This window comes from Rissa tridactyla, chromosome 1 (assembly GCF_028500815.1).
Source record: "Rissa tridactyla isolate bRisTri1 chromosome 1, bRisTri1.patW.cur.20221130, whole genome shotgun sequence".
Lineage (NCBI taxonomy): Eukaryota > Metazoa > Chordata > Aves > Charadriiformes > Laridae > Rissa > Rissa tridactyla.
In genome coordinates this window covers 209,700,372-209,726,924 of record NC_071466.1, presented here as the reverse complement: position 1 = coordinate 209,726,924, position 26,553 = coordinate 209,700,372, and positions in this window count along the sequence as shown.

Genomic DNA, 26,553 nt, shown 5'->3' with positions numbered 1-26,553 from the left:
TTTAAGTTGTTGTCCCAAAACACGTGTCTCAAGACAATCAAGGAGGCATGTGAACTTCAGATTACTTAGAGAAAAATAAGTGGTCAGCAATGAGTTTCTCTTCATTCCTTTACAGTCATGTCACTGTCTTAGTATGAAGTAACATATCTATGGTTATTGTTAGCTATATGTCAAGAGTAACTTTAGCTTTATAGCTGTCATTGAATTATAGTATGCCTGTAGAGGACATAGATGGCAAGCTGAGCTTTGCTAACAATGAAGACAGGTGAACAGATGGCTTAAAAAAGGCTTATAGTTTTAATGAAGAAAAAAAGTCCTGTCACAGCACTGTTTTGACACTGGTGTAAGATTCAGGCTCAGGAGCATCACTCAAGATACGTGGAAAGCTTTATCAGTTGAAGGGTGACTTTACCTGAACTGTTCTTTACCACCACAGTATTCCCATACTTTGCCATAAAAATACTACTTGTGCAACATAGGATAAAAATAAAGCCCTACATTACTGCATCTATATTGATCAACATAAGCACAGGAATATGCAAATAAATATGTATGTGCATGTGTGCATACATATGAATATATAAAGAGCAGGATGTATATGTAGTCATGTTGTCTTCCAGTACTCCTAGCAACCATGCTGATGGGACTATGGTAAAAGAGCTGTGTATCATTTTTCCCCTCTGCCTACCTGTGCTTCAGTTTTGCTGGATTGGGAGATGCCTCCACATGCTGTTGCTGTAAATGTTATCTTTCCTGGTGTAATCAGTGGAAGTCACTAGATGGTGAATTGTTAGAGGGCTGTAACAGATAGCATAGGAGAAGATGAGGGAACTGCCGGGGAAAAAGAAGGCCAGTGGAGGGAATCTATTTGTTGAGTTCAAGTAACATTAAAAGCCCAGTTGAATTCAGTCATCAGAGAGGCTGTGCCATGTGCCTCTTTAGAGAAATTCAAAACTCAACTGGATGAATGTGACAGTCACCAGATCTCACTAGGATGTTAGCCCTTGTTTGGGGGGCTCAGACCAAATTACTTCCGGAGGTCCTTCAACCCCGGTTTGCACAGTGGTTCCATTGCTCTGTGATATCATGCTCCAAGGAAAAAATTTGCCGTTTTATATTCTCTCTTCCGGTGCCTCAAAGCATGTGGATGGAAGCACAAGTAGATTTATAGGGAGCAAGATATAAAATATTCAGGTGTGGTATTCACATTGGGTGGAATTTTCTCGAAAGATAATAATAAATAAAGAGTATCATATGCATCTCTCAGAACTACCTGGAAATCACAATCTGAAAGAAACAATAGATAAAAAGTAATACCTGCAAGGTAGTCACAAAACTCTTATTAACAGTGACGGGGTTATGTGTAACCATGGTTATGTGGTTCACACCATGATTATGTGTAACATAACCATGGTGTGAAAGAAAGAGATAAACACCCTGACCAATGTTTGCTGGTTTGCTTACCCGCAAAGCATCATAGGGATTGGGAGGTCGCAGAAAAGTATGACAGATAAAACTCCAGAAGCACATAGGTTGATTTGCTGAGACCTTGTTTAATTAGTCACAGAGAGGTTAAGAGGGGCAGAGTTTTCATTTCCTCAAAAGTTAAATGGAAAGACGTAAACAGGGAAGAGCTTTGAGGTAATTTCAGTCGTAACTTCCAGTGCTTTCCATTCTGCAAGTATTTGTAAACATAATTAATTTTGTGCCTGCAAGTTTCTTTGTTAGTAAATAAGTTGAGAAAAAGCAACTTTGATGTACCATAAAGTGAGTAGCTGTTTACATCCATATGCAGTTCCATAGCTGCTTCTGCAGTTATCTTCTCTTTGAACACATTACTTTTTTTGCAAATGTAATGTAAATGTATGGAATGTAAATGTATGTAATGTAATTGTAAAAGTTTGCCCCTTACTTTTCATCAGGCTTGTGTGTGTCTTGATATGTACTTAAAATTATTTTATTTCCTTATGTTTATTCTGTGAACCCTTTGTCTTCATCTGCTTTGAATATAAAAATAGTTTCTTAAAATAATCTTTAATAAATATATTCTAATTCCATCCTTATTTTATAAGTTTGGAGTTTAGCAAGTCAAAAGTAAACCTGTAAGTTGACTAAAAGAAGATTAGGAAGTAGTTTTTTTTCTCTCAGTTGGGGTTTCTCACTTTCAGAACAGGGTATTTAGAATGTCATCAATGGGGGAGGATACCTGAGGTAAGCTGAATTGAAGCTCTGTAAAGAGAGAAGCAGAGAGTATTTTAAAAAAAATATTTCTTTTCCAATGGCTAAACAGTTATTCCAAAACAATTCTAAATTTAAATTATTTCAATGGAATAGCGATTAAAATAATTAAGAAAACAAAGCAGCTGACACACAAATGTCTCTCGATGACTTTCACAGGGAGACACTATTGGCAAGGTATTTGGGGGAGCAGTTCGGAAAAAATCCTCCCTATCCTACTTATACTTCTGAGACATGTGTCTTCCTTGATCTGAATGTCTAAATGCTTATCCCATCTGGTTTTCAATTAGGGCATATCCCGGTACATAAGTCAGTGTAGGAGACAAGTCTCCTTAGGTGAAGTCTGAGTAATCCCTGGGAGATACAAGCACACTGTGCAGAGCAGGAGTGAGTTCAGAGTATCTAGTTTACATTCATACCTCAACTTTCTTTAGACTAACTTTTCACGTCAAATGAGCATGTTCATTGTTACCCCTTTCTCATTAAAGGTTACCACTGTGGGAGGAATTACCTCATGTCATGAACGTCCCTTTTATAATCTCTTCTCATAATGTGCATGGGACTACGCAGTCCTTTTGCTGGACCTTTGAAACAGTGATTTTTATAGTTCGTAAATAGTTCATTTTATCATAAATCCATTAAATACCAGGAACATCCATAACACTGAAATATAAATTTTTAAGGCAAATTTCAATTTAGTGTGTGTGCAGTGCATACACATTGTTAAGAATATATAAATACGAATAGTTTAGATGTGGAAACATGGGAAATATGGGGAAAGTAAAATGTTGCCCACTTGGCAGCAAGACGACAAAGGATTAATTCAGCCCCATCATCTTACTGTACCTTTACATCCACTGTTCTGTTGTATTTTTCTGTGCCTGGACTGCCCTGGACATATGGTAATGCTTCTGAAGGGTTATAATTAGCACACAAAGGTCTGCAAAGACTTTTTTCAGTGAGCTAAGTTTGGACTAAAGATTAAACTAAAGCAGACCCGTATATCTAAGGAGCTTCAGGAATTTCTATCGTTTCTGTCTCTATATAACTGAAGATTGTTGGCAGAATAAATGAAATACAACTGTTCTTTACTATTTTATTTAAACAAATTACATATATTTTTAAAAATATTGAGATTTCAAATAATAAGTTCAAAAGGACACTGGTTTTCTTGGGGCATTTTGCCAATGTTTGTCCTTTTGATAACGTTAAAATGTAACTGAGTGCAAGTTACCTATCCTTAGAAATAGTAGGGACATTTTATGTTTCTTACTTCCTTTATCATGAAATAAGTACTCATGCTTTGTCTAACGTCCTTTCTCAGACAACATCCTGAAAATGTTTTTATCTTGTTTTAAAGATTCAAACTTTTTATAACATTTGAACGGTGAATTATTGCTTCATGAATCAAAAGTTTCATACAGTCTTCAAAAAGCATTAGACAGTTATAATGTATAAGGGCAGTTCATGATCAGTGAAACCCAGTCCCCCAAAGCACATACAGTATCAAACCACTGCTGTGGAACTTTGAGCCTCCGGAGAATGATTGAAGATCTTGGCAGGTGTCATTTACTGTGTCATTCACCTTGAAGCTTCCCTGGCTGGACACGTGGTTACTTTACTAGCAAATTTCAGACTGCCGGGGCAGACAAATGTTCTGTCTCTCCAGTTCACTCAGTACATACATCCAAATTTATATTTGCCCCCTTGGGCGAAAGTCAGTGCTATTATCCATCTGTCCTGTATTTTCTCTTTGACCTCTTCATGCTCACTTCCTGGTTCGATGGGATAGTTTAACTACCTGCGCAATTTTCTTTTATCAGTCTCAGAAATCTTATGTGCGCTTTCCAAATTCAGAAAAGCAAGAAACTGGAATCAGACCTACTAGGTGATAAATAATTCTGCAGTTAATGGCACGTCCCACATGAAGAATAAAGGACTGTAGTTTGAAAGTTCTATCTGCCTTAATGCAGAAATTATATAGTTATATATAATGTATATAAAAATAAAATATATAGTTACACGTAGCTTTATTCTTAGAGCAAATTGACAGCATTTGCAAAAAAAAAAAAAGTTAACAGAGATGGTAAGCTGCTTCTTGTTAAAGTCACACCAATTATTTAAATTCTTTTACTCACAGTATTCTTTTTCGAAGAACAGAGCACAAAGAGCTATTGCTCATGTGAGACCTGCCCTGATTTCCTTTTGGTGTGCAGGACTTCAGTGAATCTGTTGTTATCACCATTTCCTATTGAACTGTCATGACGAACTTGGAGAGATACCATCCAGGATGCAGGTGTTCAGGTCAAACAAGAGAGAAGGAAGTTCAAAGGCATTCCCTCCCACAATTCCTGATGCTGTAGTGCCAGCACACTGTGTCACGGGAAGTCTCTGAAACACCCATGTGAGGGTGTACTCACCCAGTGAAACACTCAGACATATTTCATAGCAGCTGAAAGTCAAAAAAAAAAAAATGGATTTTATTCATCAGTAACTGAAAGAAAACAATTTGTTCAGCTATATTGGGAAGGCATTTTCAATTATGCAAGAGCCCTATACTTTGTCTTCTGTAAGATAGACATTATCTTCACCAGCCTATCCAGATCTTCCCTGTAAATTGCAATAAAAGATGTTGTTCAACAAGCTTGCCATCCTGTTTTGGTTTGGTTTTTTTTTTTTCTGATTGCATATAATAGCTGGAAAACCCTTGAAAATGCATATGTTGCCATTGTTATCAAGAAAGCTAAAATTCTTTAAGCTCTCCTGGGAGAAAGAGGGTTGGAATTAATTCTTCCCCCTTTTTCTCCTGGGAGACACACATAACTTGTGAGAGTTTAATGAAATTTGTTAAGATTTCTATATATGTCATTAAGCAACTCTGTGAAACAATTACCGTGTTGTTCTTCAGTGGTGTGCAGCTATCACTCATAACCAAACAAGCAGTCAGCTTCTCTTTTCACATCAGCAGGTGACCTATATAAAGAAGGCTTGCTTTATAGAGTACTGTTTGGACTCCAGTGTAATAGAGATGTAACGCATTATTGAGATGTCAGCTTAAATAGAAGCCATTATGTCATCTAATAACAATTTCTCTTTAGGCTGCAGGCACTGGGGCTAATATTAGCATGTAGTAACTAGATATAATATGAAAACAGAAAATATTAAAAGCAAAAATAAAATAAAGTACATGCAATAAATAACTAACTTTTAAGTAAGTCATCCTTTACAAATACTGAGCCAAGAGGAAAAGTGATGTTTACCATGCCTAGTAAGATTCATTTAAAAAAAACAAAACAAAACAAAAACAAAAACAAAAAAAAGAACAAAAAAAACCACACAAAAACACCCAACCAAACATTTTTTACACTCCTGTGCTGCAAGATAGCAAGAAAAATCAGATTAAATCTTTATATGTTGTAGTACAGAGGCAAAATCACTGCACTCTGCTAAAACTCTGTGGCTAGTACTGCTTTTTTTAAGGTAATTTTTTTGTGTGTGCATTATAATCAACTGTGTGATGGTGCATTTTGTGTTCAATTTCCAGGGCAGCATCTTAATGACCATTGCCCAGGACTGATGGCTTTCCCTAAATGTTCCCTGGAGTAATGTTTCGCTTATAAGCACCATTTTAAATGTAGCCTTCTGTAGCACTTTTCTTGTGATCCTCAACCTCTGCAAAGGGGTTATGTTTGAAAAACATGTGTCGAATGCTGGCCACCTGTTAAGAGCTAATGATGCCAAAAGAAAGCCTGTTATGGCAGGACATTTTCTTAGGGAAGGTGATAAAAAGGACAAAAATCTTTCAAGCGGGGGCAGCATTAACTTTAACCTATTTTGGACTCCACCCTTATAAATGCTACTTCAAAGGTAGCCATAATCCTCTTGAAAGAATTGTGTGAGGGCAAGAACAGGGAGGTCTTGGAGTGATAATTGCAAATGTGCAATTTTCTCTACAAGTTTTACACTCTTATCTAGAAAGGAGATTTATTTAATCTTTCTTTTCCTCTAGAGAGATCTGGATAATAAAAGGAACTATAAACAGATTAAGATTAATCTGTCCAGTAATAGTGGGGCTTTCTTTTCTGGTACACTGGGCATTCAGCATTGTCAGCAAAACAGAATGGATCGTTTCCAAATCCACTTGAAAATGCTAGTATTCTCGTGACAGAGATATCTTCAAATGAACAGGCACAAAAGACAGATTTACATTTGCAGAATTAAATAAAGGAGTAAAACCTAAATAAGGATCAAAGTAGAGGTGACAAAGCATCCCCATTTTCCTCTGTCTCGCCCTTCGTGATTAAACTGTTCTGCAAAGTACCAAATAGATATTTAGATAACATCTGTCTAAACTTGATGAAAAATTAGGATAAGATTTTTTGGACATATTTAAATTTAACTATGCAATCAGTAGATTTTAAGAGGGGAAAAAAGGGGTGGGGTAGGTAGAATTACATATTACAGAAGAAACTGGAGCCATAGTGTTATATAACTTTGGCTTCAAAATGCATTTTTCCCTTGTCTCCAGATGCCACTAGCAAAATGGATAGTTTGGATTCACAAAGAGAAGAAAGGGTGTATTTGTGCCAACATATGTTTGACATCTTTATTTTTGTTTGGCACCTAGGAGCACCAGTGCTTCTCATGGGATTCAAAGTTCAAAGTTAGGTGCCATTTTCGTAATTACATACAGATGCATAAGCAGGATTATAGCAGGCAAATGAAGGGCTCTTTTACATAACAAGGTGCACTTGTCTGTATTTCTCACTAACCAGTTCCAGGGATTGCCATTGTTTTAAGCAGAAGTAGAAATTACAATGTCAAAGAATTACTTGGCCAGTAACCCTTTCAAAAATCTTTTTTCATAGTAATCAGCTAAATAACATCCGTGTATGTAAAAGGTTCCTTTTCTTTCTTGAAGAATTTGGGCTTAGGATGCTTCATTCTTTCATTTGTATTCATACTGACTAGTACTTTCTTCCATGACAGCCCAAGTGATGGTAGCAATCTAGTGAGGCCAATCACATTATGATTGATAAACTCTTCTCCTCAAACTTTGTAAATACTTCGGAATATGAATATGTAGTAAATTGTAGCTTGTATAAAATAAAGTTTGTGCAAAGACCTTTCCTTTCTTCAATGACATTCATTGTCATGGAACTTGAAAGTTTCTTCCAGTTCCATTTTTATTTTGTTAATATCATATTCAGTTTCAAACATGGAAAACAAAGAAAATACATATTGCATCAGTATAATGTGTAGAAATCCCATTCTTTGAAGCTGTAAGAGTTCTGCAAATGCTTTCAATGGAAATATAATCACAACCATAATTACTTGGGTTTGGAAGTAAAGAACAGTAGCATTTTAAATTACTTTCTAAAATTACTCCTATTAAAACAAAAGCAAAGTTGTATTATTAGAGAAACAGCAAATAAACAATACGATTACCATTTTTAGTGGAAAATGTGGTACGTAAATGCGCAATTGTAGCTTGACTGCAGTAGTGATCATGTTAATGTTAATCATGAAATTAGAACTTGTGAAAAAAATTTATGTTGAAGTATTTTGAAAATTGAAATGGTAAGAAAATTTAAATAAATAAAAAAAGTTGATCTCTTATAAGCAAATTACACCTTCAACAACTTTATATAATATTTCAGTGAATGATTTGCTAATTTCCACCTTACTTTTCATATAACCTGATTTCTCAACTGGTTTTCAAAAAGATATTTTAAATGCCTCGTTTCACTATTTTTTTTGGGGGGGGTTCTGTGGATATGAGCATTATATCTGAAAAGCTTGGTAGCCTTAACACATGAACTCAGGTGTTCATTCTTCTTTTGAACCATCACTGACAAAGGAAGAGAGGAGGCTGCATTCCCGTGCTCTGCACTGGGTGTCGTCAAAATTGGCAGCTCCAACAGAGGGAACACTATGTCTCTTCTAAGCAAAAAGTCAAATGGGGAGACCTTTAACTTCAGCACATTTTGTCCAAATGTGTTTAACAGGAGTGCTATGCATTCATATATAATACAAATACAATATATAATACAGCATGCATATATAATGAAAAATCCTGAATTTTCAGCTAAAATGGATGTTGAATGGAAAATAACTTTTACCTAAATGTACAGTCCTTGACTTTATCTACGAGGACAGAATCCTCCATTAAATGCTGAATTCTTACATAAGCAGTATATTAAATCCTCCACTGAAGTTAGTAGAAACTATTCTGTCTATTAAGTGGAATTAGTAATTTAATAACATAAATGTCTGTAAGAACATCAGCAATAACTCTTGAATGAATGGGAAATTCTTGTCTCCATCCAGCAAATGAAGGCTGCTTGTGTTAATTATTTTAAAGTCAATGGAAATACTGTAAAATAACACACAATCATCTAATATTTGGTTCTAGATTTATTGTGTCTAAATTTCACTTAAGTAGAATTTCTGCTTAACTAAAATTTAAATATGTTACTGTAACAAAGTGATTTCCAAAAATCTGCCTTCAAGTTGCTTGTCTACATATGCTTATGTATTTTCTGTAAGGCTAATATTTTCCTTAAGAGGAAAGAATGTAACACGTTCTAAAGGAATTAACTGTCTTCTAAAAGCATGTAATTGTCTCCATTTAATGTTTAAAACACTTAGGCATCTACCTTATGAACCATGGACCAGGTGTCCAAGTTTAAGCTACTTCTGTGCTCAAAGGCTTAATACCTGAGTTGCTAGGTAAACCCAGGAATATACCCTGGGCCTTAGTACTGGCCTTTCAGCACTTCCAGTTTTATCATGTGCATATGCTAATTACTGAAAACTGCAGTGGGAAGTTATCTATAACCATAGTAACTGTTTCACTGTTTCAACCATCTCACATAAACAAACATCTCCCCTAAGATATCTGCTTAACCTCATTTTGTGCTGAAATTTTAAAAAAAGAACAGTTTTCTGTAATATTATATAACAAAGGAATGCACATTTTATTGCAGATGTAATAAATCAGATCAACATTTCTGTTGGGTAGCAATATGTCATGGGAACAGTAGCATAGAGACCTACAGTAAAGTTCAGCCTTGTAACTCTTTCTCTCAATGTTCTTTTTTGTATAACAAAACAGGTGTCATTGACATTTGGAGCCAACACTCATGCCTGAACAGATACTTTCTAAATACATTTGAAAAAAAGACAAAAGCAGTCATTACTTCAGAGTTTCTTTTCTTTTATGGATTCATACCTTCTGGGGACAAGAGATAAATGAAGGTAAAATGAAACCTTTAGATGTTGTCTTCATCAGTGTCGACACTCTTCCTTGGGGGCTGACAGCTGCTAATGAATTCATTTTAAACATGACACACGAGAACAAAAATGCTGTTTTGTTTTTCTTTCCTTCTTGAAGAAGTAGAATAGCATATATCATTGATCACAATGGGAAAGGTAATCTGTACTAATTTGTGATCAAATAAAAACAGTGAAAAGTCATGAAGAATTCTTCACATTTTCCCAACAAATGAAATCAAGTTGGCTTTTTAGTTGAATTCTGACATTTTATGTGTTCATAAGAAAGCACCGTAGCTATTACCATGCCAGAAATACAGCCAGAAGTTCAAATTCAATGAACCGATTAACCAGAATTTAGGTGTCCATTGTCTTCTTTTCACCTGACAGAAGTACTTTTATTCAAGTCTATCCTCCATCACTAAATTTTTGGCATTCTTTTTATATTGATAGTGACTAAACTTCTCTTAACAATATTTTAATATTGAGGCTTTTGCTTATGATTTAATGAAAACATTTATTAAGTTTTTAATTTTCCACAGAATTTTAATTTCTTATTGAAAACACAATGGTCCACCCCCGTAGCTATTCTGGATTGTCACTGAAATGATTTCACATTCATAATTTCAAATAAAAAGTAACTTGGTCTTATCTTGTGAACTAGTACAGTTTGTTCTTGTCATTTCAGTGTGATTGTCACCGTGAACCTAAGGACTGACGGTGGCCCACTGACTTAAGATTATTGATAGCATCTGGTAGGTTTAATTATACGCTTCTTTTCAGCTAACTGAAGGGCATATGATCACAATATAGTCATGAAAATAATTGTTTATGGGTTTTGATTGCATCAGTTAAAAAGTATGGAAATATAAGTGGCTTTTTAAAGTGGAATATGTATAAATGTGTAAAACAATAATTAACATACTACTTTCATTCATTTTTTAACGAAAGTATGCTCATAGCTCTTCCTATATGATTTGTGTACATAAAGATGCATGGAACCCTGTAAGGATATATCAGTTGTCCTTTGGAAAAGATCCTTGAACATTAGAGGCAAAATCGGAAGGTGGGGAAGTGTGACATAAGGAAGAAGCCTTTGCCTTATGTGCAGAAGAAATTCAGGGAAGACGATGATGTCACCTCAACATTAGCATATGTTGGACAGTGGAGCTAAGCTTTGTAACACCACATGCCAGCCTGGTAGTTCCTGTGAGGAGGAACAACCCCAACACTGGTTTTCATCACTAACACTTCAGTGATTACATTCAAACTCGAATAATTTAAAGAGAAGACAGAAGTGCAAATAAGGTATAATAGGTTTTCCTGAAAGTGTAATGCATTCTTCTGAAGGTGTAATATACTCTACTAGAGAATTTGCCTGCTACAGGTAAAACATTTAAGTTACTCTTAAGTTCTGTTGCAAAGAAATATGAGTCAGGTGGATATATCTGGGACTCAGAAGTAGGTAACTACAAAAGATCACTTTGCCTTTAGAAAACATACACAGGGAGAAATAAGTTTTCATGAAACAAGTGGAGGGAACACATGGGATAAATATTGTCTGCTTTTCCATTATTAACCTATCCACTAGTTAGGCAGATCTCACTTTAATTTACATATTGTTAAATTGAGAACCAGCTTGTAAACCTCAGACAAGTATGATTAAGTCTTCAAGTCTTAATGGTAATTTAGATATACATTAAATTCCTAGACTGAGAGAATCAGCCTTGAGTCTTTTAAAATAATCCTGACCAGCGCAGACAAGCCAAGGAGGTATAAATTAGAAATAATATCAATAAAACAGAAGTTAATGTATTAGGTTAGCAATGTTTCAATTTAAGAACAGTCATGGTAGGGAACTTAGGCAATCTAATAAAAACATTCTTTTTAAATGTTTAATTTGAACGCATGACCCTATGTTCCTTTCCCTTCCCTTTCAGGTGGGCATCAAAACACACAGGATCAAAGTTTTTCTGTATTAGTTTTCCCTTCATGTTACATTTATTTTTATATATATATTATTTTTATACATAATTTTTTAATATAAAAATTTGACTTGCTAATCTTTGCTTTTTAATGGAATTCAGGAAGAAGAGAATGAGATAGCAACCTGAGCAGAATTAATTCTGATGGCTGAAATTGCTCACAATTTTATGTCTGTTGCATTTTTCTGCAAGGTAAATGCACTCAGCAAGGCACAAAACAGTGTTTGCAGGTTTTTTAAAACAAAATTTGTTTGTGGGCAGTTTGAACCTGTTATTTTGTGGACTCTGTATTACAAAAAAGGGTCCTCCCTCTTTCTGATACTCTGCTGTTGACGTAGCAGATCCTGCTATAAATTCAATTCATAAAGGTGATGCTCAGCACAAAAATGTTTCAAAGGGATATCTTTCCCCCAGGCTGCTTTTTGTAGAATGCAGTTTCTCTGTGCAGACACTGATTTTTATAAGTCTATTGTTTCCTTACCCTCAGCTCTGATCTGCATCCAGTCTGCCTGCAACTTTTTGCCACCATTGGAAGGTAGCCTCAATTTTTTTTCAAGCAGGCACGTTTGATGTAAAAAGCTGTGTGCTGAACTTGCACATTTGAAGGAGATTATTTTTGTGCCCCTTTTTATTGCCAACAGAGATTTGAAGTAATAGCGGCCATTGTTAAAGAGAATGGAACATAAAATAAACTTTTATTGCTCTAGAAACAGTCTGTGTTTCTTACCTTTCCATAGTGATACATGAGACTTCTGCGTGCTTTGGCAACAGATATCTTGTAAAACATTTATTTTTTTGCAAATATCAGTCAATTATATGCCCTTTTATGCTTATATCTGGAAGAAAGTATCATATACAGTTTAGAAACTAAGCAGTTAAACAGGATTTAACTCTTTAAACTGGCAGTTTTGTCCTTTGCAAAAAAGTTATACTCTTGTCAGCTGTGGTAAAATTTACTGCTAGAGAAAAGTGTCAGGAGTCACATTTCTTGCTGTTAAGCTTCATGTAAATGAGCTCACACCTTCTGATCTCTTCCTAGTGATAGTGCCAGTGCTTAACACATTGCTCAGAAGTTGTGGCAGGACACAGAATAAGTTTTTAAAATCACACAAGCTGTACTATAATCTCTCACTTTCTGGATAAAAAATCATGAAAATGTAGATTGTTATTAGACACAGTTGTGCTGGGTGTAAGAGAAATATTACTCCAGAAAATGAAGCAAATATAGTTTTGGTCAGTAAAGGCAGAATCTTAGTCTATCTTTGCACACTTTTAGAATGAGGCTGTTACTACTGAATAGATATGATGCAGAAAAATTGCTCCTAAATTCCAGTGTTTAGCATCAAGCTAAAGCATTGATTGTATATTCATCTTCTTTCCTGCATTGTGTGCTTCAAAACACAGGGCTTCAAATGATCCAAGCTCTCTAAAACCAGTCAAGCAATGTCAAGCATGATCTTTTTGCTCCCTCTTTGCAAACTTCATACCTTCATCCACTGCCACCGTCACTTCTCACATTCTTCCTTATGCATTGAGATTCAGATTTTGGAAAATTTGTTGCTTTTGCTGTGATGCCCATTTTTTCAGAGTTCCAAAGTGATATTTTTCAAATGTACAAGAGACAGTCCTTGTCTCAAAGATTATACAGTCTAAAAGACAAGAATAAGGAAAACAGTAGTACATGGGAAGTCAGTAGTGGTAGCGAATACAAGGTATTGTTGGGTTCGTTCTCTCTTTATCTTTTTTCTCTTCTCTTCTTGTCTCATCTCATCTCTAGCAGACAGTACTATGGGATTGCTGGGACAAGTTTAGCTACAAAACCAGGGAGATGAATATACCATATATAAAGCAAGCTGGTGTTCAAAAGTCTTTTCATGAACTCCTGGAGCTGCTCTGCTGAGTTTAACCTCCAGCTATTTTGTGACTGCTACTTTCACAGCTTTGCCAGCTGGGAAGGGAGGGCTCACTGCATGATGCCGGGACTTCAGATACCACAGAACATCCTGCTTGATCCTGGGCGCAGCGCACAAGAGAATAGATCCCTGATGGACCCCATTTTTCTGCTACCTCTCTCCCATAGCTATTTACTCAATCCATTTTCTAACTATAATATGCAATCTCTGCACGGCTACTCCCTGCATTTTCTTTGATCTATGAGCTTATGGTTTTTTATTTCCCTTTTGGGGTGCTTAATAAACGGCAGAGAATTACTTTTTACCAGAGAGAAACTGGAGGAGGGAAATGTGTCAGAAAATAGCTGTGTGGCATCAGTCCTTTCTTTGTTATAAATAGCACATGTCCTTGGTAAAATAAAGCTTTTACACCCTCGGAAGGAAATCGGATCACCCATGGTTTAAAAAGGAGACATCTCCCAACCTTCCCAGAAAGTGGCTGACGTAAAAAATAAAAGTTTTAGGGTGGAGTTAAAAGTTCATTCTTAGGTTAGGTTCCAAATGCAATGTAAGGTTCTGAACCACTTTTTGCATTTATCTTTTTATAGCAGAGCCTGAGTTCTTGCTGGCTGTCTAAATCTTTAATCATGAAGACCATCATTTCATCTTCCACACAGATCTTGTCATTAGTTGTTTTCAGTCCAGGGACATGTGTGTTTAACATTGCATTTTTGTAGAACAGTGGGACTTACTGTGATCTCATTTAAGCTGAGACACAAATCAGGGACAATTCTGGTTAAATCATTGCAAGTATAACAGTAGAAAACATGGATGAAAAATGGAGGGTTTTAATGATGAAAATACGTCTTCAGTAGTGTTACCAAAGAACAAATAAGATGGGCGACACTAAAAAAGAGAACCTCATGCTTATAACGAGGTTACAATTCAGATTTTCAGAATAGTTTATATAGATTTAGTGTGAGATCATTTCTGCCAGAGAAAGGTAAATTGCAAAAGGTCAGTGAGACAGCAACTTGTATTTTCTGCTTAGAGGGGTGGTTATTGCTGCTCAACTGTTTAATCTTGTCTGGTTTCTGTATGTGATTTCTTTGTGGATTATTGCTAGTGAGAGAAAGCCTATGCACATTAGAGAATGTCCAAACGTATCTCTTACGGTTTAACTCGATTACTTTGGTCTTGGGTGAACGGTCAAGACAAGTTTGGGTCCTTTTGCAATGTTATTTCTGTCTTCATGTGTGACCTTGGGCCTTTATGCTGCCATGTAATAGCAGGTAAAGATGATGTTGATGTTTGATGCTTCCCTGTAGAGGTTATCAGCACTCAGTGTTAATGGACTTGCAGACCTTTCCCTCAGCAGAATGAAGGAAACTCAACGTTCATTTCCTAAAGAAGAGGAAGGAGACACACCATCTTTCACATATACTTAGCAAGCAGACCCAACATGCAGGTAAAGATAATGCAAAAATAGGCTATAAAGCTCTAACACAGTGCTATCTGGTGCTCTCTACAGCGTAAATTTGTGTAAATCTGAGTTAATCCTCCTACAGTCCCATTAAAGTCAAAGAAGAGAAACACACAGACAGAACTTGGTTCCTCTGGCCTCTTCTAGACATTTATCCTGGGATTAGCTGAGTTGCCCTTTGGAGGCAGTCTTTTATCTCCACTGACTGTGAAAGGGACCCAGGATGCGTAGCTCCCTCACACTTCAGGATTTAATTTTTAGGTATCTAAGATACAGCACATTAGTTTCTTCCACTATCTCTACTGCTGGCATAAAACCGTTGGGTTTTATTGTTTCACCATCATTCTTTGAATATTTGTCATTTTTACATTGTTATTATAACCTTTTCTTTTACTAACTAACTTATGGAATTCTCCAGTAATGATCTGAATCTACAGGGAGACATGACAATAATTGCAATTTGCTGCAATATTTCAGTGGAATATTGTCAATAAATATTTCGTGTTTAACAGGTTTTACCCAATATTTACACTGTTAATTTCAGTAGTCAGCAAAGGTTTTCTGCATTCAAATCAAACCTGAAACACTCTCTTGACCTCCTTGTCATTGGAATCCAAGTGAAATTACAGACCACCAATTAAAAAATCATTTAAGTGCACTGGTTTATTTTGCTTTGTGGGTTTTTTTTTGTGTTTTTGCACGCAGACACAGTCTTTAACACATGTGGTTTTGTAATTGTGATATGCTGGGAAAGTTCAGAGTGCTCATTGGCCTTTTAGCTTCTACTCCACCTGTGTGCTCGTGCATCTAGTATTAATAAATTGAACTGTGAGTCACACCAAATAGCTGGTTGGAAGTTTGCACTTGCATTTTCTTTTAATTTACACCATCAATTTCAAATATTTTCTTCAATTACTAAGACCCAACAACAAAATATCAAGAGAAGAGAAGAGCTACCAGAAATTGTCCTCTTAAACTGGCATTTACTTTTTGACCATAATTCTTTCCTCTTCATGCAAATTATGAGCTCCTTAGAGCAAGACCCCGTGATGTGTTTGTGTACTGGCTAGCATATTGAAGGCCTGCTTTTCATAACAGCCTTTAAACATTAGTCTAATAACAGTAATAAATAATCATAACTACTTTCCATATTTAATAGATTATCCTTGATTAACCAAGGGATGTTCATTCATCTAGTTTTGAAACCAGAAACAGAAGAGTGCCAATGAGTCATGGATCAGTATATGTGTTTGGAAAGTGCAAGACCAGAGTTCAGATGTTTGCTTCAAATCAGAGAGATGAGAGTTGTGCGTGCTTGCACAGCATATACTAAATACCTTTTTATTTCTTTCTCTAATGAGATATAAGACTACAACCTTCATGTGTATACTCCTTTGTCGTTTGACGGTCAATATCAACTATATTCATGAAACTGTAGTTTAGTCTGTGTCCAGATGACTGTTTCTGCCTACTTCTCTTCCTTATTAATGTGAAATAATACAATTCTGGGAAAACTGAATGCGATTTTGTTTTAATATTCCAGAGTAAGTGTGTTCTAAAGCTCAACCATAGAGACTGCATAAACTCTGTTTTGAAACAGTAAGATAGATATTGGATAAAACAAGTACATGCAGAATTTTATCCCACAGTAGATAAAGTCTCTGGAAAATCAGTTTATATCTGACCCATTTCCTTTTACCCTGCTTCCCCTGGATTTTAATAAAGACAGTTCTCACTACACATGGACTGACCAATTTCTTAATCCCTAGGTATTTTGTAGTAACATTCAGTTTTCCACCAGCAAGCTGTTAGAGTGTCCACCTGCTTTTCTGTGGTCCTGTGCAACTTGCCTTGACTGAAGACTTTGTTCTTCACAATCCCTCTTACCACTGTTTGGTTTTAGCCCTCTATTCTGAACTCACTTTTTATAACATTGTCATTTGATGGGATTTTTTTCCTCTGTAAATATTTGATAAAACTACTTTTCAAGGTTTTGGGGTTTTTTTAGTTCAAAACCAATTATTTACTCCCATTTTTTCATGTTTTTACTAGTGTCTTTGTCATGATTACTTTTATTATTAATAATAGTATGATTATATTAGATAACACTGCATTTTTTTCAAAAAGAATTAATGAAGCCCTGCAGAAATCATATCAACACCAACTTAGCAAAAGGATGTAATGAGGGTATCCATACACTGAAGTACAGAAATGTTTTTAAAGGCCAGGGATCATACAATCTCTCTCATGATCGCACTTGTTTATTGATATTATATTATATATATTCTGTAGTTGTTCATCTTCTCTAGTATCAAAGTACTAGAAAAAACATTTCCATGGAGACATGGGTTAAAATAGAAAAAAAAAAATTAAAAAGAAAATTTTAAGGGAGAGCAATATTAGGCATCAGTAAAGGAAAATAATTGATCACGCAGAAGTAGGACGCTAAAGGAAATATGACATGCAGAAACTTGTATACTGCACATGCACTTAGGCAGCCAAATTTTTGTCAAGTTTGTGTATTTAATTCTGTGAGTATACTTCATCCAAAGGCAAAAGTTGTATCCAAAACCCTGAAATACTTTTGACCTGTAATTTGCAGTTTCTATTTCTTCCTTCCAGCTTTAGTGTTAGTAGTTACTAATGATACAAAAGGAAAATACATACCCAAATTTACCACCAATATGTAATTCTAGAAACTGATCTTATTTGGAAATCAAAGTACTTTAACTTTCATTGTTGAATATTATTTAAGAAAACAAAGCAGGGAATGTAAGTCTCGTACAAAAGTACTGGTTCAAAGTATTTCATCCCTCTTTTCCTGGTGAACTATATTCTTCATTGACGCAGATCAGTTCAGTTTTGTTGGAGTCTGTTAAAATGTGGAAACTGAAATTCTAATCTTAATTGCCTTTTTGTTAGTGCTTTTAAGATAAGACAGTAATTTATCCTCCCTTTTTAGGGCTGTGTTAAGAGAGAGAAACTGTACTAGTGGAAAAAGTGCTGGGCCAGACTTAGGGAGTTCCTTTTCCCAGCTTTGCCGTTAGTCTGACTAAGAAACCTAGACAGTTTTTAACTCTTAAATTAAAACTTTTTTCTCACCTGTCAGTTTTAGTTTTGTCAGTTCGATTTGCATAAATCATTTGTCACAATTTAAAAACAGAAGCATAAGGAAACACCTGCCTCGTAGGCAGTCATTGCTCCTGCTTGAGTTACAGTTTCCTGAAGGGTATTCCAGTTTAGTTGCTCGTGGTGCATTTTAAGAATGACAATGGTGTCTGTTGTTAAGGACTGACCTTTCAGATGATTAATGAAGAAATATTATTGATATTCTCATCTGCTCACTTTTTGACATCTTTCTTCCTTTAATAAACAACTTATCCCAGCGAGGAGCACATGAGTGGTCAGATCTGCTTTGTTCTGTACACTAACTGTGTAATGGATACACTTTCCTTTAACCTGTCAGCATACAGGACTCAAACTTGATTTGGATCTGCCTCACTCTTCAGTAAAACAGGGGTAACTCCTTTGAAGTCAATGAAATTTTTCTGGTTTCATGTATGGGAAAAAGAGAGAAGAATAAGGCCTTTTGTCTTCTTCCAGGGCAGCCTTGCTGCTTAATAAATCATCATATCAGCAGCTGTTTTTCTCTGGGGAACGGCACAATAATTGATGCCGCTGTCCAGAAATCCACAGAGGTTATCGATCGGGCCAGGCTGTTAGCATTTCTGTAAACCTACGGCATAGGACTGGAATAAATAGAACTGGGAAAAATGCGAATATACTCACATAGTCATTTGCAAAGTATATTTTACTCCAACATTTCAAAAAGTATTGAGTTAACACTTTTTTTTGTATTTTCTATGCTGTTTCTGTAAACGTATCTCTCAACTCACAGAGAACCCAGCCAAAAATAACATTTCTGCATACAAAGCAGGAGACCCTGTAAACATTTTAATTGCGATAAAATTTATTCTGTTTACTAATTGTGAAGATTAACAATTTAGACCTTAATGACCGAGTACATGCTATTCAACAAAAAAATAAGAGGGACTCAAATTATGAGACTGTCGTCTTTTAAAAGCAGCAGCTAGGGAAATTCCTGACCTCAGAAGTGCATAGTTTTCTAATTTGATAATGTTTTCACAGGCTTTTCATTTGGAATTAATCTGAACTAGTTTGTAATAAAGTTTATAAATAAAAGCTAGACACAGTATGTAACTTCTCTTGAGTTAAAATTACCCAATAGTATAAAGTAATCTCTTGAAGACTAAAGAATGTCAAGATTTGGGGTTTGGGTTTTTTTTGCATTTCTAAAGAGTATCCAAATAACTACCACAGTCTAGTATTCAATAAAATGTAAAAGATGATTGTCAGTCATTGCTCAACAGTATTGTCCTGGTTTGAGGACAGGAGAATTTTTGACTATTAAAAAAAGCCATTGTTTGACACATATATATTTAGTAAAACCAGATAGCAGACAATAAAGTTTAATGTTATTCTTCTTACTATTGGTATTTTTAGTAGATAACAGACACAGTCATGACTTTTTTGAAATTACATGGTTTCTTTGTAAAAAGCTGATGTGGCTGTAATCTAAATTAATTTATACAAAAGAGGACTCCTTCAACAGGAATGAGAGAACTACATATACTAACTCTATAGTCGAGTGTTTAAATCACTTACCTAGAAAGAGTGTCCTGTCAGGCTAGGACATGAACTTGACTCCATGTCCCATATAAATGACTCCAGTGTCAAACTTTTGGTACTCTGGGGGAAAGTAAAATTTCAATTCATTCCACCCCATCCCAAAATTTTTTTTTAATTTTTTTTTTTGGTTCCAAATGTGGCTAGATATGAAAATCATAATGCTGTTCATAGTACTTAAGATTAGGTTTCTAGCTAGCCCTAGAAAACAAAGCAAAATATAGCTACCAATGCATAAAAATTATGGCCTGAAAATCATTGGCTTTGCTTGTGCAATAGAGCAGGAGATTATAGGTCCTAAGGAAATAAATGCTCATCACTAAAACATTATTATTGAACATCCTGGAGAAGAGATTTATTTATTTTTTTTAAATTATTCTGCTGAAACACAAAGCAGGAGATGGTCCTTACTTGGTCCTGTCTCCTTATTACTGAGCTGCCTGTGACAATTTATGAAGCAACACCTGCGCTGACAGCTCGCTGTCCTCCCACTTCCTTCCTCCTTTTGGCTGTTTGTTCACCTGTTACTTGGGGTCTGACTCCCCATTTAGAGTTCTCAGAGAGACGCGGGGTTATTTTTGTTCATTTTAAGGGGACCCTAAATAGGAGACTTTTGAACAGGATTTCCAAGTACTTGTATTTCTTCGGCAGTAGAAAGAAATGTTGTAATTAAGTATGAAAAAATATCCAGAAAACTCAGCTGAGAAATTCATTTAGCATAAAAGAAGAAACAGAGAGTAAAGAGAAATCCAGTTTTCTTGCTGCAAGAGAGAAACCAACTGGAAACAACAGAAAGTAAAGGAAAATAATCTGTTTGGATTTTACAAGGAAAATAGAAGTTATATTCCTTTTCCCATGCCTTATCTTGCTAGACCAGTCTGTTATATGAATAAATAGTTCTCTGTATCCTCACAGAGTTTTTGCGTATTCTGAAAGTTCATGTTCTTGCTCGTAATGGAGCCGAGTAGCTTGTTGCAGCTGTTTGTTCATCAGACCCCAAAGCCCTCCTACCACAGTCATTACTAATTCAAACAAGCCACACTCAAAACCAATTACATGTCTGCACCTTGGAACAACGCAGACCTAATTGTAGACCGACATACCTTCTAGGGTGAGGGAAAGAAAAATTTAAAGCATGTCAATATGTACTATCCATGTTCCACATGAAGCCCTGTGCTCTTCTTCCTGTGTATCCCAGGGGTTGCACCAAGTGGATACGGAATTTTTAGTGGGAGAAAGCAGTGCAGCAGGTGATTTGGAATTGCGTGAGTTTGGAGCTGCCTCACGTACAGCTGCGCTGGGAAAGTGGTCTGTGTGGGCTCCCCAGAGATGCTAAACTCACAAACACTTTGTCTTCTTATGGATCAACAATGAAACTCCTCACAAAATAATTAATGGCCGAGGTCCCTATTCCTGACAGCTCGCATTAAAATTACAGGCAGCTGGCACAGCTGGCACATCTGGGCAAAGGGGATAAACTAGATACGGCCTGCCAGAAGAGTGATAAAAGGATTATAGCACTGAAACTGTGTTCGTGCTATAGGTTACTCAAATAAAACAGCTGTAAATAAGAACCAACAATAAGCCTAATTCTAAAGATGGTTTTGTGGTAAATGCAATAGAAAGGTGAACTGTAGGAGGAAAAAAGAAAAAGAGTACACTAATTAACACTAGTATGTGATAGATTAATTAATTAGTCTTCTTTAACTCCTAACTTATATCATCCTCCCAGTTCTGTTATGTAGCAAAAAGAGCATTTGTGGTCATATTATTTCTTGTTTCTTTCCTGTGTTCTAAAAAATGAAAAGGTAATGATGTAATCAGAATGCAATTACTGACTTGTCCATTAGTACATGGGTATCCATCATAATCAGTGACCACAGTTTTTCAGGTTAATCTATCTATTTATGACCATTGCCATTGAATTTGTGAGGAATGCATGTTGTTACAAGCCAGAAAGCCTTCTGAATTTTGGTTGTTTGGAAGACAGTAGTTTATTCTTTCCACTTTTCTTCTGTTTCTGGTTTGGTTGTTCACTTTAACACAAACTCTATGGCAGCATTGATTTCTGCAAATAGTATATGTGCTGTTCATATAGCCGCACAAGTTTAGAACAATGTTCATGCATGGAAAGTACTGAATTGCAGCCTGGGTTAACTATAGAATAGCAGTAATTAGAGCATTCTCATCCACAGCAAACTACAAACACAAGTTTGCAAATGACCAAAGGATGAACTCTCTTCAGAAATGCAAAGAAATATTTTACCATCATTTGCTGCTGGTTTGGAGAGAATGTTACCAAGATAGATAAACTTGTCAACCATGTTGAGTTCCTTTGATCTTGTGCCATGGCATAAACGTACAGCTTAGCGATTAACTCTTTCTTCTTATTAGTCATTTTATTACCTCTTCTTCTTTTCTTATCCTTCTTTGTACACTTTCTCTCAAAATTATTGGAAGTGGGTTTACTGAAACAGTGCTCAGCTCCTGAACTGTTCAGGGATTAAGATCTTGAATTTGGACTGAAGGAAAATCAATGGAGAAAGGACACTTGTCGTACAACAGAAAAGAAAAAGCTGATAGAGGATTGGTCCTCTAAGAGTTGTTGTTTCTTCGTCATTTCTTTGGAGTTCCCCCAGAATGTTTTTCTGATGCATCACGTTAAATCTAATATCCAGTTCTTATTGAATATCTCAGTTGTGGATCAATTTTTGCCCATTGTACCAATCAGGCTGCTTGTAATAATATTTAATTTTCTACAAAAGTTACAGAAGATTTGCAGTAAACTGGATGAAGTGTGAGATAGAAGAACCTCTGTAAATAAACCTTACTTTTTTTTGTTCTGCATAATAATGTTTTTGTTTTCTATTTCAGAGGAAAAGAAAGTGGTTTGGCATTAACATCTCTGTTTTTTACAAGAGCACTGCTCCATGTTTATATTTTTCACTAAATGACTGCAAACTTGTAGACTAGTTGTCATATGTGGTTTTTCACATTTCATTTTCCAAATCATATTTAGTTCAAGCTAGTACAGAACACAGAAACTCAACTATTCCTGTGAGCTTTTCCTTCAGCAGTGGTCTAGACTGTTAAAGGAAACAAAAGATGTTCCAAATTTGTATGTGCTGGTATGGAAAATAGGATGATGGTGAGAGACGATGTGGAATCCAAAACTGATGTTAACAAATGAAAAAAAAAAAAAATCTTACAAGAAATAAAGAAGTGTCCTGTTTTCAGATGGGAAACAGTTACTTTTCTTTCTAATGATTGCTGTGAAAGGAACACCTATTGCTTTTGGCTGTTGTTGAGTGGTGTTTACACTATTAAAACACTTATTTCAGCTTCCCATAGAAACATAGACAAAATGATGGAATAGTCAATGAAATATTCCTTACGATAGATGTCATGCCCGGTGTACAAATGGGGGTTAGCTAAGGGGTGGGAATCTGTAATCACTGCTCAGGATGGTGCCAATTCAATGGGCAGTGAGAGTGATGCCTGTCATTATTATTGTTGTTATTATTAATTTTATTTTTCCATTTCTGCTTTACCTCAGCCCCTGAAGTGTTTTCTTTCCTCCCTTCCCCCCCATCCTCCTTGTTTCTTCTTCCCCCCACCCTTCTGCTGGGGAGAAAGGGCTGGGGGGGAAATGAGTGGCTATGTGGTTTTATTGCCAGCTGGTGTTAAACCACGACAACAAGTTGAATCCCCTCATCTGAATGATGTTGAGAATTTACTGTTTTACATAAGCAATGGATAAGAAGACATACTAACCCAGACTGGGGCTTCATATGGATTGTGATTTAACAGCTTCAAGCATATCCAGTTCTGATTTTGGCCTGTTTCTTTAATAACTTGGAGTAGTTTGCTGATATTACGTATGACAGTCTTGCCAGTATATGTATACATGTTCATTTAACCTGATTATATTGAAACTGAGTCTTCAGTTGTGTAGATTAAACATTCTTTAATATTCAGTGAACAATTAATTTCCTCTTACTAGGTTTGATCTTGAAGCCCGTTGAATTCAAGATGTTATTGACAGTGGCGATCTTTAGTTAGATTCAGAGTATGGGGAGAACCACTGTTGTATCACCACAGAAAAAAAGAAATCCTCATTTCTCTTATTTTTTGTAGTTACCTGTTCTTCTATGAAATAGTTTATTTGTCATTCCGTTTAAATAAGTCATTGTTTTATCACTGACACAAAATATGGGGCTGTATTTTTAAAATTTAGAGGGTTAAATTCAGACAAACTATTAAAAGCTTTTAATCTGATGAGTTAAATAAAATTAAATGTCATGCAGAAAAATCTGTTAGTTCAGTTTGATTTAACCTCCTTTAAATGGCAACTTAAACTTGGTGGGTTTAGTAGGCAAACCTAGTGTTTTAAAAGTGTCACCAAAGTGGATATCTTGGTTTCTTTCAATGGCTTCTGAAGTCATTTGAATCACAAATAACATTAATGTCTGGAAAATGGCAGAATGATACGTTAACTTCTCCCAGCAGTAAGAAAACACAACATGTTTAAGAGGTGACAAAGTGGGGAAAAGAAACCAGAGTAGAAGGAAGAAAGGGCAAAATGAGGATAAGAGAATGTTAGAAGAGAGTCTGAGTTGAAGGAGATAAATTTCATCATACATTTCATCTTCTTCTTTGGATCGTATGCAGTATTTTTTCAGCAGATTTGTACTAGCGAAAGACTCATTTTGGTATGTCTCATAGGGGTAGCTCCATCTTAGTGGTAGCTTGTTTGTAACATAACTCAAACCCCAGAAATATAAGAAGTTTCAGTTTCACAGAATGCTTATTTCCCACTGAAAATAATAAGAAATAAGAAACTTTAGCATAAAAGAAGTGGCCAGGATCCTGGAGGATCATCTTGAAAAACCTGATATAGATGCACTTGCTTCCATTTCATAAGGCCACATCATAAATCTTTAAATAGATTACTCACAAATTAACATAATCAATTAGAGGACTATCTCAATCCTTACTACTTTTGGAAGAACATGTATTTTGTCCCATCCTTTCCTTGTTTGTATCCCACAACTCTAAATAACCATCTGTTGAGTGATGTATCTTCTATATTCAATGCAAGAATAAACTAATTTGCCTTTCCATGAACAAGAACTACTATCACATTATGGACCATGTGCTGGCCCCATGCATTGATACTTTGTCACCTTAGCCTGCAGAGAAAGGAGCAAACAGATTTTGAGGCTGATGTGAAATGAGGGACAAGGAGAATGAGGTAATAAAATCTGCCTTATGAAGACAGAAATGGGACCTTTATTGTAGGTAAAACTGTGAACAGTACTTATATGGGGTTGTGTAAAAGGTCGAGTTATAATGCTGGTGTCTCCGTTTTGCTTCATAATATTAATGGAAATGTCTTCATAACATTCAAATACATGATACATTAGCTTTAAAAGGTGCATATGTATATACGTATACTTATATCTATATGTCTATATATATATAATAGGCAGGCCTTCACAGAGGAGCGCACTGTGTATCCTTGTTCCCCACTCCTGTTATTCACTGAGGTATCTTGAACCCTTTCACCACAAATGTATGCATCCCCTTTTCAGACATATAAAACAGGAGAACACACTTGGGGGAAAGAGGTATTTCTTCAGAGTCCCCTAATGTTTCACAGATTGGATTTCTGTTGCTTTTTCCTAACTTCCTTTTTATTTTTTTCTGGGAAATAAGGTACCAAGTAAATGGGATGTTTTAACTCTGAGTTTATCTGACATGAATCTAACCTGCATGGCAAATTGTTAACATCTAATAGGAGTTCATTCCAAGCTGGTTTATGTCAGTTCTACTATACTGAGGCAGGAGGGGCAATGTGACATTAATATTGCAATGGTTTAGGTCCCCTCCTTGCACGGGATCAGATTAAGTTCACTGCATAACTCATGGTTGTATGTTCAATGATTGCCATTTAAGAGAGGATCTTTTGGTTCACCTCCACCCCAGTTTGTTATAACAAACAAGTCATATTTGCTTTTGAATTGCAAGGGAAAATTGGATGAGGAGGAATGCAGAAATGCTTTCTGGGGACCTTTTATTCTTTAAAAGGAAACTTGAAATTGGAGTTTTGATTGCTCGAGTGCTGTTTACCATTTAATCTATCTTGATAGAGTAGTAATTTAAGAGTTCTCAACATCTTGCTTCAGACACTTAACAACTTTTAGTATTTGGGTCCCAGCTGAACATTTTAACTCATGCAAAGGGGACATGAAAACAGTGACCTACCTCTGAAAACATCTTTTTAAATCAGAAAAATGTGCACTGTATGACTGGAAGGAGAATTTTGTTAAGTATCAAAATGGGAATTACGAATCAAAGCCCACAGGCTCCAGTTTCCTCTGAATGAATAAGCAATTGCACGCGACAGGATGTACATCAGCTCGCCGGTGTTTGTAAAATTTGGGTGCAGTGTTGTGCCCTAATGTAACATATAGTGTGCATATATTGGATGATAAATACAGTCCATGGACTTACTAAACTTATAAAATATTTTATTGGAGAGGAAAAAAGCTGCACATAAATTTAAGAAACAATGTTTAAAAAATTGCTTTAGAAATAAGCAAATTGTTCTCTAGGGAGGACTGCTGAGGAAAATTGCAAAGTTACTTCCATGTATAGTAAAACCTTATGCACATGTCTTTTCCCTGCTCTCTCTAAACCAGCAGTGCTTCAGATTCAAGTTACTTATCCAGCTTTTCCCTCCATTTCCATTCTGCCTCTCACCTTTTACCAGTTATCGAGAAAAGAACATCGTTAATGTAGATTTTTAAATGCAGATCTTGGCACTCCATAAAAAGGCTGAGGAATAACCAGGAGGGTTAGACTAGATGATCTCAAGAGGTCTCTTCCAACCTAAATGATAATGTGATTCTCTCCTTGCTTGGATGTGGAATACATCTCTACAACCATTGAGCTGTAGGAATGCGCACCT